Genomic DNA, 19,530 nt, shown 5'->3' with positions numbered 1-19,530 from the left:
TTGTATTTTTTTCCTAAAAGTGGAATCATTGCAACGAATGGTAGATATACTTTAAATATAGTTAACAGCCCTTTAAAGGTTTCTCAGTATCAGTGGAAGAAATAGTCCATTTCCCTTCAGTTTGCCAATGCTAAATATAATAATTCGTGTGTGTGTGTGCATGCACATGTGTGTATACTCACGCAGATATGCATTCATGCATCCCACTATTGGGCCCTGATCTCAGAACCAGGGCACTCACCCTTAGGTTTTTGCTTAAAGCTGGTGCTCTACGATTCATGGCATTTTTTGCTGGTTAGAGATTGGAATGCCATGAACTTTTTTACCCAGGCTGACTTCAAACTACAATCTTCAGATCTCAGCCTCCTGAATAGCTAGAGTTACAGACATAAACTACTAGTATCCAGCAGTGTTTCTTCGTTTGTTTTTAAAATTTTGCCAGGTAAATGGGTAAAAAAAAAAGTGACATCTCATATTCCCTTAATTACTACTAAAGATAGACCTTTTTATGTATGTTTGTTGCTTTTGAAATGATCTATTCATATCCTTTGTCTCTTAGTTTTCCTCTTTCTTGATGATTTGCAGGCATTCGTATGCATTATCCTCATTGTTGTAATATGATGGGAAAATATCATAACTTATAAATATTTTCTTCCAGTCTGTTGCTTCTCATTCAGTGAGCTTTGGGTTTTAGTCTCTTGTCACACAAATTTGTGTGTGTGTGTGTGTGTTCATGTGCTGGTCCGGGGCTTGCACTCAAGGCCTGGCACTCTCTCTTAGCTTTTTTGCTCAAAGGTAGTGCTCTGCCACTTAAACTATAGATTCACTTCTAGACTTTTGGTGGCTAATTGGACATAGGAGTTTCATGGAATTTTCTGCCCAGGCTGGCTTTGAACACAATCTTCAGATCTTAGCCTTTGAGTAGCTAGGATTATAAGTCTCAGCCACTATGCACCTGGCTAAGCTTTTATATATATTCAAGTTTTATGCAGCCAAAGCCTTTACTGCTCCCGGTTGTTATCTGGTCTAGGAAAGAGTTCAAACCCAGTTTCAGGGTCTCTTAGAAAACTAGCATTACAAGAGGTTATAGGGAACTGGCAATGTACTACTACAGTCAGCTCTGCTTCTAATGGCAGGAGAGGCCCCTACCCCTGCTATGGGCACCAGCTCTGCATACCCCTGCTCCCTGGCTCTCCCAGTCTCTCCTCCTAAACACTGTTCCTGAAGTGTCTCGCGTACAGGTGAGTCCACAAGAACTTGGACAAAAACGTTTGTCCAATACTAGGAACAATAAGGAAATAAGCACAGAAAATGCGTTGAATCCAGCTGCCTGCCACTGTGTAAGCCTTTATTCTACCATGGCTAGCTTGCTCTCCAGGATTCAGAAGCTCCACCCACTTCTGATGAATTGTGTCTGTTCTTTTCTGTCTCTACACTCCCAGCCGGTTCTAAGCAGCTGATGTCAATTTCGCATCTACTGCCCAGCAATACATTCCTAGCCCTGCTGACACGTCATGATCCAAAAGGAGGGTCTAAGACTCCCTCTTTTATCTACTACAGACCTGTGTCCTAAATTCCAGTTTTTAATCTGTGGAATCTTCTTCTTCCCCAGGGCTTAATTAAACATTCAAATCCATCTCTGCCTTCATCCATAGTTGGGACTGGAAAGGACTTTTTTGCTTGATCTTTTATTGTAGGTCTTGTAATTACTTGTATAACGATAATTAAAATTGACCATTTGCTAGGGAGCAATTTTTCTTTATAAATTATCATCATTTTTACTCCACTTACATTACAGATGATGTAAGAGAGCTGTATGCTCATCGGATGGGTGGATAGATGGATAGATGAATGGATATATGGGTGGGTAAAAACAATGAACTGTAACTGGTCAGGCATCATCAATAAAACATGAAACAACTTTTGCCTCCCTACTTCATGCTGTAGACCTACTCAGGCTGGTGTTGCTATACAAAGATGTTTGTCCTACATAAGTCAGATTTAATAACTGAATAAAGGAATGAACTCTCAGTGCAAAGGTGTCATTATTTTGTAAACTATAAAGGATACAGGGTAAACCTCACTCCTATAAAGGGGACAGAGTTTAAAGATTTATGGGAGTTTCACCTTAGGTTTCATTCATGGCTCTGGCAAAAACTCCCAGGGTGAACGAGAAAGGAGCTGAATCTCTCTGTGAGTCAGTGTCTTCCGACACAATACAGAAATAATGAAGCTTGGTTGTCATTAAGACTCCTTAAGATCTCTAGATGAAAGATAGTCTATTCGTCCAAGTCAGGTTATTCACCAGTATACTATGAAGGATTCTCAGAGGAGAAAGATGTGGTCATGGCTCAGATGTATCCTTAGAAGTAAATAGTAGGTCACTCCCAAAGATACATACATGAGAAGAGTGGTCTCAGGCAATGTCTGGAGTCCTGGAAAGCCAGACTTGAATCCAGTTCTGCCAGTTTGGCAGGAGATCTTGATGTCATACCTGAAGATCTCATTTTCCCCATTAGCAAGGGAGAAATGGCTCCAGGATGCTTTATGGCGTCCCTTGCTTCATACCCCACATGGACTCTGCTGTAGTTATTTATAAAATCCTCCACCTGGAGTTGGAGCGTTTGCTGGGATGTGTCTGCAGCCTCCCTTTACAGGTTTCTTTTCCAGTCTAGCTTTTTCTTAAAATGAAACAAATTTGCCCCTTCCTTCCCTCTGGTTAAGTTCATTTCCTCTCAGTCAGAAGGCCATGCTTCCTTCCCTGCTCTCCACCCTGAGGTCCTACCTGTCCAACACCTCCGTCCTTTGCACACAGGGCTACGATCCTGTTGAGCTCCGAAGCCTTTAGTGAAATATTTAGCAAGGTGCCTACCTCACACAAGGAGGCAATATTTCTTACTTTTCTTGCAATGTGTTTAGCATCCAAAAAAAAGTCAATGTGTTCAAAATGAATTAGGTATATCCCATCTTTTCCATCCTCCCTATGAAGAATTCTGTTTTCTTCTTGGAATACTTTCATTTGGCCAAAGTAAGACCATGTGTTTCTCACCTCTGAGGCTTTTCCCATGCTTCCCACTCCCAGATCTCCGCTCCTTCCACCACCTCCTTGGAAAATCTTCCTTGCCTGTCTGTCTGTCTGTCTGTCTGTCTGTCTCTCTCTCTCTGTCCCTCTCTCTCTCTGTCTCTCTCTCTCACTCTCTCTCTCTGCCAGTTGTGGGGCTTGAACTTAGGATCTGAGAGCTATCCCTGAGCCTCTCTATGCTCAAGACTAGCACCTTATCACTTGAGGCACAGCACCACTTCTGTGTTGTTGTTGTTGTTGTTGTTGTTTTGGGGTGGGGGGTCATAGGACTTGAACTCGGCCTGGGCGCTGTCCCTGAGCTCTTCAAGGCTACATTTGGCCCTACATTTGAGCCAAGCCCCACTTCCCATTTTCTAGAGGTTAATTGGAGATAAGAGTCTCAGGTCCTTTTGTGCCCGGAGTTGGCTTTGAACCTTGATCCTCAGATATCAGTCTCCTGGTAGCTAGGATTACAGGCACGAGTCACTGCGATCACCTCACCTCTGATTTTTGAGTGGTTAACTGGAGATAAAAGTCTCACACAAACTTTTTGCCCAGACTGGCTTCAAACTGTGATCCTTAGATTTCAGCCTCCTGAGTAGCTAAGATTACAGGCGACAGCCACTGGCGCCCAGTTCCTATTCCCCTTCTAAGTCCAACTGGATCTCTGTGCACCAGAGATAACCTCCTTTTGATAAACTCCAAAGGACACTGAGTATGTGCTCTTCCTGAGTAGAGATTGCAGCCAAGAAGGTAGATCCAGGCATGGAGGTCAGGATAATAGTTCAGTAGTAGATGGCACCTGAGCTCACTATCATGCTGTCTCATCTTCCCATGTGCTAGGATTATAGACATGCCACCAACCCTGGCTAGCAAAAGAATTAGAAAAGGCGGAGCATGTGACCTGAGTCTTCAGGACTAAGTAGGGTTTAGAAATGGAAAAAGGGAACTATATTCCAGACAAATGACTAATGGAATGGTAAAGTAGGAAGAGAATAAAAGGAAAAGCAGCCTACCACCACCTGCTAGCTACACCTGTAATCCTAGTTACTCAGGATGCTGAGATTTCAGGATCCTAGTTCAAATCCAGGCTGGGCAGGAAAACTCCATGAGACTATTACCACCAGTTGACCCCCAAAAGCCATAAATGGAGCTACGGCACAAAGGGTAGAATACTGAAACCTAAGGTACAGTGCCCAGGCCTCGAGTTCAAGTCCCAATACCAGCATAAATGGGAGGAAAAAAGGGAAAAGCAGTTGATGACTAGGGAATGGTAGGTGAAGGGTAAATGGTAGAGACAGAGTCGCTGGTGACTGGGAGAGAAGCCAGGGAAGGCCTGGAGCCTGTGTAACTGCAGTGACGTCAGACAGACTGAGCTCACGCAGGAACCCACCCAGGCCTCCAGTAACACCAACCACCCTTCTGGCGGGCAACTCAGTGTTCATTGAGACCTGGGCAGGATAGGTGGAACTAGGGAATGAGTCTTGGTCAGCAGGGTAACAAAGCAGAGTGGTAGAAAACCAGTTTGTAGGATAGTTTACTAATCTGTGGGCCACCCTTGCAAGTAGGTGATAATTAAAACTTAGGAAGCATACAAAGAAGACTAAAGTGGTCGCTCATTAGTATTCAGGGATACTCTTGCTTGCCATAAAGGCCTGTCCTATTGACAAGCCACTTTGAACTTGCTGGCCTTCAGAGTGGCACTTTGATGAATGAGCTTGACCTTGTAATATTCTATTTGCTGCTTTAGCAACTCTTAAGTTGGGACTTCTATGGTATGAACATCAAACAGGCCAGGCCACTGGTGAGTAGAGGCCAGAAACCAGGGGCACTGGCAGAGCTGTGGACAGTCAGCAGAGCTGATGAGGGCAGCCAGAGAAACCCTTTTCCAGGTCCTTCTTCATCACTGTCTGTCTACTTGGGAGGCCTCTGACAAATGAACGCACTTCTCTTTGAGAAGCTTTGGCTTCTCTCAGGACTTTTAGTCAGAGACAAAAAAGGGAGCTCATACTGAACTTGATGGACTGAATATGTGTTCCCCAAAAGCAAATTCCTTCCCAGCTGGTGGAAGCTGACAAGATCCTAGGCATCATTCATTCATTCAAAGATTTAGGGGTTGCTAATGCTGTTGGTGATTAACCAAGAACCCCCATGGGTCTTTATTAGGCTTCTACCCTAGTGGAAGGAGCAGAGATAGCCCTGCTTTGCTATGCGATCCTCCAACTACGTTGAGTTCCAGTACCTCAGCTGTTAAAGCTATGGTATAGAGGATGGATCAGGATTCCAGCATTGAGCAAAAAAAAAAACAAAAAACTAAGGACAGCGTTCAGGCCCTGAGGTCAAGCCCCAGTACTGGCATGTACATATGTACACACACACACACCATGCAACAATAGGAGTAGGAGACGTTGCAAGGGGATTCCCAGCTCAGCAAGAATGTGAATAGTTCCTGGGACAACAGAAGGACGCTGGGATGAGCTAGAGTAGAAGGAAGATGGAAGGGAGTCCTGTTAGTTCTAGCGACTGAGAAGAATCATCTCGCTAGAGGAGTAGTTGCCTATGGTGACCTAAGCATGAAAGCTGGGGTCATAGACTGGAGACACATCTGAAGGGCCTTGACTGTCACACTGAGGAAGTGTGTGAGGAGGTAGGAGGAGTCTGCCTTTTTGAAGGCTCTAAAGCCCATGGAGCTGGCCCCAGTGGCTCTCACCTCTAATCCTAGTTACTCAAGAGGCTGAGATCTGAGAATCAAAGTTCAAAGCCAGCCAGGGAAGTCTGTGAGAGTCTTATCTTCAATTAACCACCACCAACAACAACAACAAAAAAATTTGAAGTGCTGATGTGGTTCAAGTGATAGAGCACCAGCCTAAAGAAAAAAAGCTAAGGACAATACCCAGGCTTTGAGTTCCCCAGGACCAGCATTAAAAAAATGAAAACTTTAAAAGAAAAATGAAGCTAGTGGAATAGAGAGCCCTCGTTTACTTATCCCGCTGATTCTCCATTGGGTTCTCCTACCATCTCCCCAGCAGCTGCCTTCTCCCCTGGGTAAACCTATCTGTTGAAGGTCACTTGTCAGCTTAGGGCTGGGGGACGATTTATTGGGTGAAGAAACCATTCAGTAGGGAATACTCTTGGCACCGTTCAGATCTTGGCAAAGGACTAGTTGCTATCATTTTCCTACTAACGTTATAAAGTCTGCTCACTTGCAGCAAAGTTGAAGGGCAAGATCATCAAAAGGAAATGACTTTAAAATTATTTTTTAAAAAACCATTCATCCAGAAAGGAAATATTAATGGACCTTGAGCAAGAATATTAACTCTGGAAAACCCTAGGCACTTAGTCAAAAGCAAAGGGAAAACAAAGATGGTGGAAAAATTAACACTAACAATAGTAATGACAAACTACCATAATGTACATGGGTGCATTTGTCATATATAACCAGCTGTGTGAGCCCCTTCTTGTCTCATGCCTCAGTTTCCACCTATGTCAAATAAAGGAGTTGGACCAATAGTGGCCTCATGGGACTTTGGTTCCCAGGTTGCTGCTTTTTCCCCTTGATGACATCAACATTCTGGGAGGTCACCAGAGAACTTGGCCACTTTGGTTTTAGCTTAGCTGATCTGTCCCCTGCATGTCATTGGCCTCCCAGAGCACAGGAGCTAGAGAATGGCAGCAGCTGCTCAGAGCTGGCCTGAGATGAAAGACGCCAGCGCCAGTTGTAATAAATCTGGGCCTGTGGGTAGAGGTCACCTAGCAAGTGCCAGCCCCTCTCCAGGACATGGCCCTCTCCAGGGTGCTAGGCTGGCCCCCTGAACACTCCGCCAGCCTCCAGCTGACTCCATGCTGCTCTCAAGTGATTGTTCCCAGATATTCACCGTAGTTCTTGTTCTCAGCTTCAAAATAGGGGCGGTGCGCCCTTGACCTACAGCAGGATGTCCTCAAAAGCCTGGATTCTGAGAGACCACCTATGAGGGACTCCTCAGGACACAGGCATGGCCGCCAGAGACAGCAGCTTCCCCAACCTTGGGCCACAGTGGTGAGAAACCCTGAGGGAAAGAACCCTGCCCCACTTCACTGACGCCTCCAGTGCACTCCATCACTCATTTCCTAAATCCAGAGAAAACCCCTTAGCGTGACAGTGTCCAATGATGTGCCTGAGGAAACACTGCTCTACGGGTTAAAATCTGAACTTTCCAATATTTAGGGAAAGTTTGGCTGCTATGGAGGGCCAACTTCCCTCTGGGCACATGGAAGTGAGGTGGTGGTGGTGGTGGTGATGATGGTGATGTTGTAAACATACATACATACACACATACCCCCCCACACACACATATGGAGAAAAGAAGCAAAGCAAAAAGAGGTGAGAAGGGAAGGGGAAGGAAGAGGTGGGGAAAAAGGAGAGGAGAGGAAAGGAAAAGAAAAGGAAAGAGGACAGGAGAGATTAAAAAACGTGAAGCCATGGCCTCATGCCTGTAATCCTCTGACTCCACAGGCTGAGATCCAAGAGGAGGTTCAAAGCCAACCAGAACAGAAAAGTCTATAAGACTTTATTTCCAATTAACTACCAAAAAGCTGGAAAGAGGAACTGTGGCTCTGGAGCCATAGCCTTCAGGGAAAAAAAAAAAGAAGAAGAAGAACAACAACAACAACAACAAAAAGCTAAGGGACAGTGCCCGGCCCTGCAATAAGCCGTAGAAAAGGCACCAAATCAAGATGTATAGATAGAGACAGAGGCAGAGGAATTTCTGCACATCTGTTGAAGCCCTCTTCAGTCCCCATTTCCTGAACAAGCCATACCTCTCACCTATCAGCACCTCGGGACCAACATGGGTTGTAGGTCTCCAAAGTGCAGACAATACCTGGTCTCTGCCCCCACCTGGACAGAGCACCTGGGATTCCATCCTTTCTGCTATGACTGAGTTGTCCAGAGTACAACTGGGCCACACAGTGGGAACTCAGGCATTCACTCGCTTCCCATTGAGATCACTGCTGAAACCAGAAAGAACATGCTTCTGAGCCCATCAAGGAAAGGGTGGTTTTAATTAGCAAGATAGTCCAAATTAAGGGCTCATTTAGCATCCAAAAAGGAGATGGAGAGGAAGAAGTTAAGCACACAAAGTCCTGTGTGATTAGACCGAACAGATGTCAGAAAGCCTGGGTACCACACTTGAGACTTTTGCTCAAGCCTTTTTCCTTCTGGACACAACACAAACTCATGATGTATTAAGAGTAGACAGGAAGTATGGGTCAGAGGAACTGCCAGAGGCCACAAGTCTCCCCAGCGAGAAGATGACAGGCTCAATACAGGAAAAAAATAAATAAAATGAGGGGACATTGAGAGGAGGGGCCACAGGGGCTCTGAACTGCCCATCTCATCGCCTATGGACGTTACTACCCAGTGATCCAGCACTAGTACCCAGAGATGCCCAAGTTGGCAGGAAATGTTTCTATCTGGCATATCCTCTTGGGTATAATTTGGCAGAAATTTTTGTGTCAGTCCGGGCCTTGAACTCGGGGCCCAGACACTGGTTTTGAGCTTTTTTATGCTCAAGGCCGGTATTCTACCTTTTAAATTAGAGCTCCACTTCCAGCTCATTGGTAGTTCATTGGAGATGAGAGTCTCACAGACTTTTCTGCCCAGGTCGGCTTCCGCGTGCAATCCTCAGAGCTCAGCCTCCTCAGCAGCTAGGATGAAGCCATGAGCCACCAGACCCAGCCCGTGCTCATACTTTTAGGTGCCTACAGCACCAGTTTTCCACGGACAGCCACTGACCCACTGGGAGTGCGTGCACAGACATGATATTCCGGTTCCTCCTCGTAGCCTACTTTTGATCTTATCAGCTGTCTCACGTAAAGTTGGACAAGTCTGGTCTGCGTCTCTGAGAGAAAATTCTTAGAAGTAGGAAATAAGAGTACTGATTAGAAGTGATATGGTGTTTCCTCATGTATAGCATCAATATGTAACCAGGGTTTATTTACAGTGTTGGAGGCAAATATTGGATTCTGGAAAGTAAAGGACATAGAATCAAAATACTTGAGGCTGAGCACGGTGGCTCACGCCTGTAATCCTAGATACTCAGGAGGCTGAGGATCAAGGTTTAAAGCCAGCCCGGGCACAAAAGGACCTGAGACTCTTATCTCCAATTAACCTCTAGAAAACGGGAAGTGGGGCTTGGCTCAAGGGTAGGGTGGTAGCCTTGAGCTGAAGAGCACAGGGACAGCACCCAGGCTGAGTTCAAGCCCCATGACCCACAAAAAAAAAAAAAGACCAAGACTGAGCTCCATCATTTAAAAGTAGAATGACTGACTCGATTCAAATCACTTAACCTCTAGCAGTCTGATGCCCTTTTCGCAGGCCTGTCACTTCCAAAGTGCTACTTGGCAGTGCTGAAGATTAAACCCAAAATATTAGACCCACTAGGCAAGTACTCTACAACTGAGCTAACCCCCTATCCTGGTATAGCACAATTTAAAGGAATTATTACTTTGCTGAGAAGTGAAAAAAAAAAAAAGTACATTGCATGGCACCAGAAATAGAGATGAGATGTTGATGACTCAGAACTCTTGAAATGCATAGGCATCCATCCTGCTATCTCAGCCAGCTTCACTGTTATGTAATTTGCTGTGTGTCCTTCACGGGACCTTGATTTTGTTTTATGGGTTTGTTGAAGGCTCCAGAGATTACAGACTATGATCCCAGTATGCAAAATGAAGAACCTATTCAGATTTGAGCACATACTGAGGAATATTAACTAAAACCAGTACTGGAGATATAAGGGCAAGAGAGCAAGGCCTCTGAACAAAATATACCAATGAAGCCCAACACACACTGTGATTCCTGGAGCACTGAGCAGGACTTCGTTGAATCTGGGAAGAATGCGTTCAAGGGAAGGGAGGGTAATCATTTAGCCTTTGGTGAAGAATAGGAGTTGCTAGAGGAACATAAAGAGGAAATTCTCCAGCAGAAGCAAAAGTCTGTGCCTAGGCCAAGGGAACTAAGAAGGACATGGAAGGCTTTGGTGTGGCTGTGGTGTGGATCACAACAGCACACAAGGAGGGATGTGTGCTGGGACTCATGACAAAGAGCCCGAGCAAGGGAACAGCAAGATTACCTTCGTATTTTGTGTATGTTTATCTATTTCCATGTAATTGATACATGCCTCCTCACCAGATTGGTATAAAATAAAGTCACCCCTTCTGAATGCTCAAACACAATCCCAGGAGCCCCCAGCCATCCCTGTTAGAAGAATAATGTCAGGGACTAGTGGTTCATGCTTGTAATCTTAGCTACTCAGGAAGCTGACATCTGAGGAGCATGGTTGAAAGCCAGACTACGCACAAAAGTCTGTAAGACTCTTTTTTTTTTTTTTTTTTTTTTTTTTTTGCCAGTCGTGAGGCTTGAGCTCAAGGTCTGAGCACTGTCCTTGGACTTTCTCAAGGCTAGAGCTCTACCACTTGAGCCTCAGCACCACTCCTGGCTTTTTGCTATGTATGTGGTACCGAAGAATCAAACCCGGGTCTTTGTGCGTGCTAGGCAAGCACTTTAACCACTAGACCAAACTCCCGGCCCCTGTAAGACTCTTTTCTCCAATTAACCACCAAAAAGTTGGAAGTGGAGCTGTGGCTCAAGAGGTAGAGCACACCCTTGAACAAAATAGCTTAGGGACAGCTCTCAGGCCGAGTTCAATCCCCAGTAAGCAGGAAGAGGAGGAAGAAAAGAAAGAAAAAAGAAAGAGAAAGAGAGAGAGAGCAAGAGGGGGAGATGAAGAAGGAAGAAAGGAGAACTATTCATTTCTAAGCCTCCCTTTTCCAGATATTTCAGAATATTTGCAGCAAACTTAGCTATGCCTTTGTGATTAATCCTTTCTATGGATAACCCTTCTCTGATGGCTGCCTCCCGACTGGTATCATGCAGTCAATAGATCAGGGTCTTGGTGTCTCCCTCAAGTCATGGCTGTAAGAAACGCCTGGTCCTTTCTATAGGCAATCAAGTGACTGTGGGGTTCTCTTTGCCAATTTCACAGTGGCTGATACAGGTCTCTATCACCCCACCATCTTCTCAAGAGAAAAGGGAGGGACCTCTGGGCTAGGCCCCCCTCAAAAAGGTCTCCTGCCATGTGACAGCTCAGTGGACACCCCTATACACACAGAAGCGGATGGGGCTTACCTAAGGGCACCACCAAAGCTTTGTGTGGCCAAAAGAGAAGCCTAAGATCATCTACAGGCTCTGCCCAGAAACACTCAGAGGGTGACACACGCACACCTACACGCCTGTCCAGTCAACCCTAATCCTTTCGCAGCTGTCTGGAGTGAGGAAGGCCACTGCTTGGAGGCTGGAGGCCACTAGAGACGACACTCACTTGCTATCTGCATTTGAGTCAGTTGGTAGCCTCAAGTAATTTCCTCTTGGATCCTCTGGACTTCTCTTCCTTGGGCAGTACTGGGGATTCATACTGGCCAGTGCTCTACCTCTGAGCCAAACCCCTGGCCCTTTTTTGTGCTGGTTGGCTTCCTGCTTTCTCACAGTTGGGTTGTCAGCTACCTATTTACACTTCTCATGAAGCTAGGATAACAAAGTGTCCACTACTGAGCCAGCTATTTGGTCCAGAAGGTATTTTAAGAACTCCCCTTTTCTCCCCTCTGGCCTCAAAGGTCAGTCCTCCCTATCTCAGCCTCTCAAGTAGCAATAATTACAGATGTGAGTCATTGGCCCCTAGCTTCACTTTAGGTTTTTCAAGACAGGCCTCAGGCCTGCTGCCTCCCCCCTCAGTCTGAAGAAAGAATTAACCTTATTTCCTGCTTGTAATTTTCTACTGCCTTCAAGAGAACAAGGTCTCAGCTGTGTGCTGGTGGTTCAAGCCTGTAATCCTACTAATCTCAGGAGGCTGAGATCTAAAGATTGTGGTTCAAAGCCAACCAGGCACAATCTCCAGTTAACCACCAGAAAACCGGAAATGGCAGTGTGGCTCAACAAGGTAGAGTGCTAGCCTTCAGCTGAAAAGCTCAGGAACTATGCCCCAGAATGGACGAGAGAGAGAGAGAGAGAGAGAGAGAGAGAGAGAGAGAGAGAGAGAGAGAGAGAGAGAGAGAGAGAGAGAGAGAGAGAGAAACAAGGTATCCCTAAAACAGCAGACTGACATTGCGTATTTGGCCAGATGTGGTAACTTAGTATACACTCATTAGAGAAAGCTCTGCAGAGCTATTTGCCCAAGTTTTAGAATCTCTGGGTCTCGGGAGAGTTTTACAAGCTTTACTGTACTTCCCTACAAGCTCTATTTTTGACGGTAGCTTTTTGTTTGTTGGATTTTGCTGCTCACCATGTTGGATTTTGGGAAGAGTTTAGGCTCTGGGATCCGACAACCTTGGTGTTCTGCATTGTCTTTGGTGAATGAAGTCATCAGTGCCCTCACGCTGGTCCTGAACTGCAGTCCTATGGGTCTCAATCCCTTCAATCGCTGGTGTGAGCCACCAGTGCGTGCCACGGGTAGAACTTCTGGGTGGGAGAGGAACAGCCTGGCAACATTAGTTCTTTTTTTTTTCCTTCCTCTTTTGCTTCCCTTTTTTCTTGTTCTTTATTTTTTTTTTATTCCTCTCTTTTCTCCTTCTCCTCTTCTTGCTCTTCCACCTTGTCCTCTTCTCCTGGTCTCATTCTAAGGCATTATTAGTGCTAAGCATGCTCTCTACTAATGAGCTATACCCTCAGCCCATAGTTCTTCTTTTTTTTTTTTTTTTTTTTTTTGCCAGTCCTGGGCTTGGGCTCAGGGCCTGAGCACTGTCCTTGAACTTTCTCAAGGCTAGAGCTCTACCACTTGAGCCTCAGCACCACTTCCGGCTTTTTTCTATGAATGTGGTACCAAGGAATCGAACCCAGGTCTTCGTGTATGCTAGGCAAGCACTCTACCACTAGGCCAAACTTCCGGTCCCATCCCCCCTTTTTTTAAATTAAAGAATTTATTAACATTGATTTTTACATCATATTTCAAATGACATGATTAACAAACGAGTATTCAAGAAGGGAATCTCTATACTCTCCTTTTTTTTTTTTTTTTTTTTTTTTTTTTTTTTTTTTTGCCAGTCCTGGGCTTGAGCTCAGGGCCTGAACACTGTCCTTGGACTTTCTCAAGGCTAGAGCTCTACCACTTGAGCCTCAGCACCACTTCTGGCTTTTTTCTATGAATGTGGTACCAAGGAATCGAACCCAGGTCTTCGTGTATGCTAGGCAAGCACTCTACCACTAGGCCAAACTCCCGGCCCCATATACTCCCCTTTTTTTAAAATACAATTTTATTGTTATTTATTAAGGTGTTGTACAGAGGAGTTAGCATTCCATTTTATCAGTCAGATTATGAGCAGGTTTCTTTTTTGGGGGGACAAAGTAACCCTTCCTTCACTTGTCCCCCTCCTGTCCCTGCTTCCCAAGTTGCATAGGTCATTTCCCACCCGTATTAACTATATTGTGCATTTGTTTGTTTTTGTTTTTTTTGTTTCTGTTGAAACTCAGGGCCTGGACCCTGTCCGTGAGATTTTTCACTCAAGGTTAGCACTCTACCACTTTGAGCCACAGTGCCACTTCCAGTTTTCTGGTAGTTACTTGCAGATAAGAGTCTCACAAACTTTCCTGCCAGGGCTGGCTTTGAACCACAATCCTCAGATGCCTAGCTGCCCTAACTATATTTCTAATATGTGCTAAGCACTTAGTAGTGTGTACTCCCTGTGTTTGTTCAATATAATGATATCTGCTCCTGTCTTCATTACTTACTAGTCGTGTTATTTTGGAAAAGGTGTAGTCATTTATGAGACCCCCATTTAGATAAACTTCGTGTGCTTTAAGGGCTTAGGTTATCTGTCATAACCAAACTAACAACTGTCCTTTCCTGGCATACACAAAGTCAAAAGGAAATGGGACTTCTCTGCAAAACAAAAATAGACCTGAAAGTTTGCATCCTCATTTCCTCCTCATTTCAAGTCCATTTCCTCAGTGAGGCAGGAATTTACAAGCCCAAATCTTTGCCCCCAGAATTAGACTCTGGCTTAAAAAAAAAAAAAATGTTATCAGCTCATTTGCATATCTTATTTGTAAAACAAAAAGCTCATTTAAAAGTTTGCCTGTTGTGCAGAAGCATCTGGGGACCCCTCTGCAGCCTCTTTGGGCAAGAGATGAATAAGTTCCTGTGTCTGCAGCCCCTGGCTGGAGAAACCAGGCTGTGTTTGTCTGAAGGTTCTCCTTGTTCTGTTCGGGGTGTTCCCCACCCAACTGAGCTTAAAGCTCCCAGAACAGAGGGGCAGTTTTGCAAAATGCAGACTTGCTGCAGTTTGGGCCTGAAGGCTTCAAGGCCATTTGACCCAAAGGTCAAAGCTTGACCAGGGCTCTAACCCTAGATTGAAATGGAATTTTGCAGGCTGGTTAAGGGCCAGTTGCTGAGTGCTGGACCCCAGCAGATGCTGGGAGAGAGCAGGCACCCTCTCCCCACCACCCAGGGTTGTAAGGAAGCAGGAAAAAGGAAATTAGAATCTCACTTGTCTGCTGCTTTGTTCTCTTTTCCTCTGGTCACCTCTGAGCTAAGAAAGGCTGGGGACTCCCGAGGGGGCAGGGTGTCCTTCTGACTTGGAGTTGTGTGGACTCTGTTCACAGGGCAAGAAGATTCCAGTTTCAGGATACCCAGGCTTTTGCCATAATTCTGGCTTCTCCTGATGGCTGTTCTCTGGCCCACACTTCAGGAAGGCTGACTTCTCACCTTCTGGCTTATATTCTCAATTCTGGGCCCACCATGATCGCTGTGACTGGTGGTGGGTGCAGAGGTGAAGAGTGCAGATTCTTGGTGTCTCCAACAAAGACTTAACAGGAAGACATAGATACAAATGTAAAGTAGTGCTGGGCAGTACTGGCGTATGCCTGTCATCCTAACTATTTAGGAGACTGGTATCCAAGGATTTTGTTCCAAGGTAGCCTAGGCAGGAAAGTCTGAGACTCTTACCTTCATTAATTACAAAAAAAAAAAAGCTGAAGTGACACTGTGGCTCAAGTGGTAGAGTGCTAGCTTTGAGCAAAAGCTCAGGGACAGTGCCTAGTCACCAAGTTCAAGCCCTAGGACCAGCACAAATGTAAAGTGGCAAAACAAGGAGAAGGGGTGGGGGAGAAGGAAGAGAGAGATTGGAGATGAATGGCTCCAGAGCAAACATGGCTGAGGATCTCAGTTTTCTAGGATTTGCAGTGTGGGAGGCATTCCTGGTAATGACAGCGGGCTGGTCTTAGGGAAACCAGGGACCTGGATTTGGCAGCGTTTTGGAAGGGATCTGCGCATGTGCAAGCTTGCCATCAATGAGTTTAAATGTATGCATACGCATGAAGCCTCACGTAGGGTTTGTGGGGCCACGATCAGGCTAAGGACTCATCCAGATGGACCCTGCAGCCTCGGTTTGGTTAGAAGTGGGATGGAGGCTTTCTGCTCCTGGAGAGAGGTCCTGACTGCAGATTGACCCCTAGTTACCTCAAGAGGAGGGGCTGTGGGAAGCACTAGGGAGGAGGTAGGCTGCCTAAGCGAGACTAGGAGACAGGGTGGGTTTTGGCAGTCTTTCCTTCATAGCTAACTTGCCTTGCCTGGACAGAATTCTGCTTTCCTCTATGATCCTTATTACCTCCTAATTTGGCTTTTCTTGCCATACTGTAGATTGTCCCCACTTTGACCCAACTTGGGTCCTTCAGGTCTCTCCACTCTCCTCGGCTCAGGTCATCATCAGGGAAGAAGACTGGCTATTACAGTAAGGGTAACAGAGTGAAGCAGCTAATCTGTGAGATGGAGGCCTGCCGCTAACCCAGAGGAGGCTGTCTGTAGGTGTGCCAGACACAGGGAGGAAGTACTGGGTCCCCCTGTGACCCCTACTCTTTCCTGGGTTAGTCTCCACACATTGTGCATTGTCTTTAAGAGGGTCTAAGGCCAGTTTTTATTTCTGAGGGATTACTACAATCATGACCAGAGCTGAAGCTAACAATGTTGGAAATTAAGGATGCCAAGGCTTTCACTGGGCCCTGGTGGCTCATGCCTATCTGGAATCCTAGCTACTCAGGAAGCTGCCAGCTCAAGCAGAAAAGTCCAAAAGATTCTTATCTCTGGTTAACCAGCATAAACCCCGAAGTTGGGGTGTGGCTCAAGTGGCAGAATGCCATCCTGTGCACAAAGACCATTTGTAGGGGCAAGGTCCTGAGTTCAAGTCCCAATACCAGCACACACACACACACACACACACACACACACACGGATGGTAAGGCTTTGAGGTATTAGTCAGATTCCCTGTCTTTTAGGAACTCTCAGTCTGGATTTGGACACCATATGCCTGGCAGAGAAATGTCTCAGCTCAAGGTTTCCTGGATGAGTGGCCAATGGCAGGGAGAAGATATAAAGGAAGGTGTTAGGAAGTATCAGAAGGACTATTTGTTCCTGAGGCTGGGATAGGCAGGATGTGTGATTCAGGCTTACCTTGACAGGTGAGGAAAAAGAGAGGTAACAGAAAGCAGGACTTATTGTGCTAGTGCCAGGATCAGAGCATTGACTAGTAGTCTCTGGTGTATCCTAAGATGGGAGAAGACTGGGGGTTGGAAGGAGAAAGGAAAGGGTGTTTGAAGCATGAAAACAGTGTTATTAAAGTATTCATGACATAGTCTGCACTATGCCTGAATCTATTCAAGTTTGATGCTGGTATAAATAAGCCTGCCCAGACAGCAAGAGCCATGTCTATGTACGAAGGAGCCCAGGAAGACTTTGAAGGCCTACACCCCAGCCGCTGGAGCCTTTCATACACCTGCAGTGCTTTGGTACCCTGTATATTATGAAATAGAAAGAAATCACTGGGGACCAAGGGATTCACTGATGATAGGCTTAAGTTTGCAGCCAAATGTGCAATGGTTTCAAGGTAAGAAGACTATGGGAACTTTGTGTCTTATGGAATAAGACACAATACTAGGGCTTGAACTCAGGGCCTTGAACTCTTACTGGGCTCTTTTGTTCAAATCTGGTGCTCTGTCACTTGAGTCACACCTCAAGTTCTGGCCTTTAGTTATTTAGAGCTAAGGGTTATGGGGCTTTGAACTCGGCCTGGGCACTGTCCCTGAGCTCTTCAGCTCAAGGCTACCACCCTACCCTTAAGCCAAGCCCCACTTCCTGTTTTCTAGAGGTTAATTGGAGATAACAGTCTTAGGTCCTTTTGTGCCCGGGCTGACTTTGAACCTTGATCCTCAGATCTCAGCCTCCTGAGTAGCTAGGATTACAGGTATGAGCACCCAGCCACACAGCTACAATCAATTTTTTGTTTGTTGTCTCCCCCCGCCCCCTAGTCCTGGGGCTTGAACTCAGGACCTGGGTACTGTCCCTGAACTTTGTACTCACAGCTAGTGCTCTTGAGTTACAGCTCCACTTCGAGCATTTTGTGGTTCATTGGTGATAAGTCTCATGAACCTTCCTGCCCTGGCTGACCTAGAACTGAGATCCTCAGATCTCAGCCAGCCACCTGAGTAGCTAGGATTATAGGCCTGAGCTACCAGTGACCAGCTCCATCAATTATTCCTAAGCCCTTCCTGTCTATATTTATTCTATGGCAAGTATCTTCTTGCAAGTCTCCTAAGCACCAGGAAGACCGTGGTGGATATCAGCAGGCTGTCCAGGCCTGGGTTCCCACTCTAATTGAGGGGGTAGCCAAGACATACAGCAAGCCACAGGAACTATGCAACCCCCGAGGCTTTCTGTAAGGTGCTGGGGCAGACCAACCACTCTGGAGGCATGAGGAGGACCCAACTTGGCAAAGGCGTGCTCTTGCTGGCCCACAAAACCTGTTGGAACTTGTAAATTGGAGATAGCACAAACTCTCAGCCCCAGGGTTGTCCTGGAGCTTCATGAATATAAGTCACCTGGCTCCTTGCCTGGTATATCCTGGAGGCATTAAACAAATGTTTGCAAGACCTCATCAGCCAGACCCTCCCAGCTCTGGCATTCCAAGCTTCTAGGTTTCTCTGACTTTGACCCCAGGGAACCCCACCCTTGCTGTTCGGCTTCTGCTGTGGCCTACAGAGCTCCTCAAACAAGCAGAGAATGAGGAATCTTCAGGTGGAACTTTATCAGCTAGGAAGCAAACTCTGCTTTTTCCAGAGAAGAAAACTGTCAGTTCCTTCCCATCCACCCACTGGAAGACAAGAACAATTGCCGTGAAGTAGACACGCTGGGTACTTGGAAACACTGGGGCTTCTCACTTAGGGCTAGTGCTCTACTTTGAGCCACAGCCCCACTTGTGGCTTCTTCTGGTTAACTGGAGATGAGTGTCTCACTGACTTTCCTGCTGAACTGCCTACAAGCTTTGATCCTCAGATCTCAGCCTCCTGAATAGCTAGCATGAAGCTGAGAGCCACAGGAGTCCCCGCCCATTACTGTGCATTACCTGTGTCCACATCTGTTGACGCCTCCGTGGACACGCACACAGCTGTGTCACATACGATGTGGAGACGTGAATGGGAGCATGACACACTGAGGGTCACCAGAGGCTTAAACCAGAATGTGTCCCACTGCGACATGGAATCACTGAACTTCAAGTGGACACAAAGGGGGCGCGGGGAGGAAAGAAGGGCAGATGGAGGGGCATGTACATAGATTTCCCTCATTTTCAAGGGCAAATTCTTATTGTATGCTGTTCCCTTTGATGCTGATGTTTGAACACCTGCAATTGCAGAGAAATGTCACAGAGGAATGAGGGTATTTCCAACCCAGCTGGAGACTGACTCTGTGTCTCCACACCTCAGGACCTGGATACAGTGCCAAGTGTGTGGTCATGCAGTTAACCTTTGCAATGTAATTGGAGATTCTGGGTGCCAGTGTGCCAAGGGGACAGTCAAAACAAGACTCAATTTCTTCCTTTGTTAGCCCCAAATTCCAGAAGAGGCTGAACTTGACTGGAACCAAATCTGTAGCTTTCCTACTGTTCTCCTAGGATCATTGTCACTGTCCTCCTTCATTCCCGGCTGGGTTTTCAGTGTCCGTCATCCTTAGAAAGAATGTTCCCCGAATGGGTGCCTTGCTGGAACCGGCAGACTGGCACTAATGCCAGCCACGGTGGCCCTGGGCTTCAGTACGTTTTGACAGTGAAACTAATCGTCACAATGCCTTTCAAGTACTATTCTTTTGATTCCTCTTCTGACCAGACTGATTCATCTACTCGGCCTCAGATGCTGCTGAGTTGTCACTGCCCTGCAACTTGCATTTCCCCAAGCTCCTTTGTGCTCCCAAAGGATTTGAAGGGATTCTTAAGCCTGCTCCATCATCCCACTGGGCCATGTTGTGTCCTCCATCACGTCTTCAACTCCTAGCCCAGCTCTCAGCACACTGTGGGCCTTGGCAGTATTCAGTTGATGAATCAGAGCTAGCTGACCCTTCTACTCCTGTCGACACCCAGAGCCCTGAAGCCCTGCCCTTCACCTCTGGCCTTCATTG

Source organism: Megascapheus bottae, chromosome 7, assembly GCF_031878675.1.
Source record: "Megascapheus bottae isolate mThoBot1 chromosome 7, mThoBot2.hap1, whole genome shotgun sequence".
Classification (NCBI taxonomy): Eukaryota; Metazoa; Chordata; class Mammalia; order Rodentia; family Geomyidae; genus Megascapheus; species Megascapheus bottae.
The sequence above is the reverse complement of the archived record's forward strand: the minus strand, read 5'-3'. Positions refer to the sequence as shown.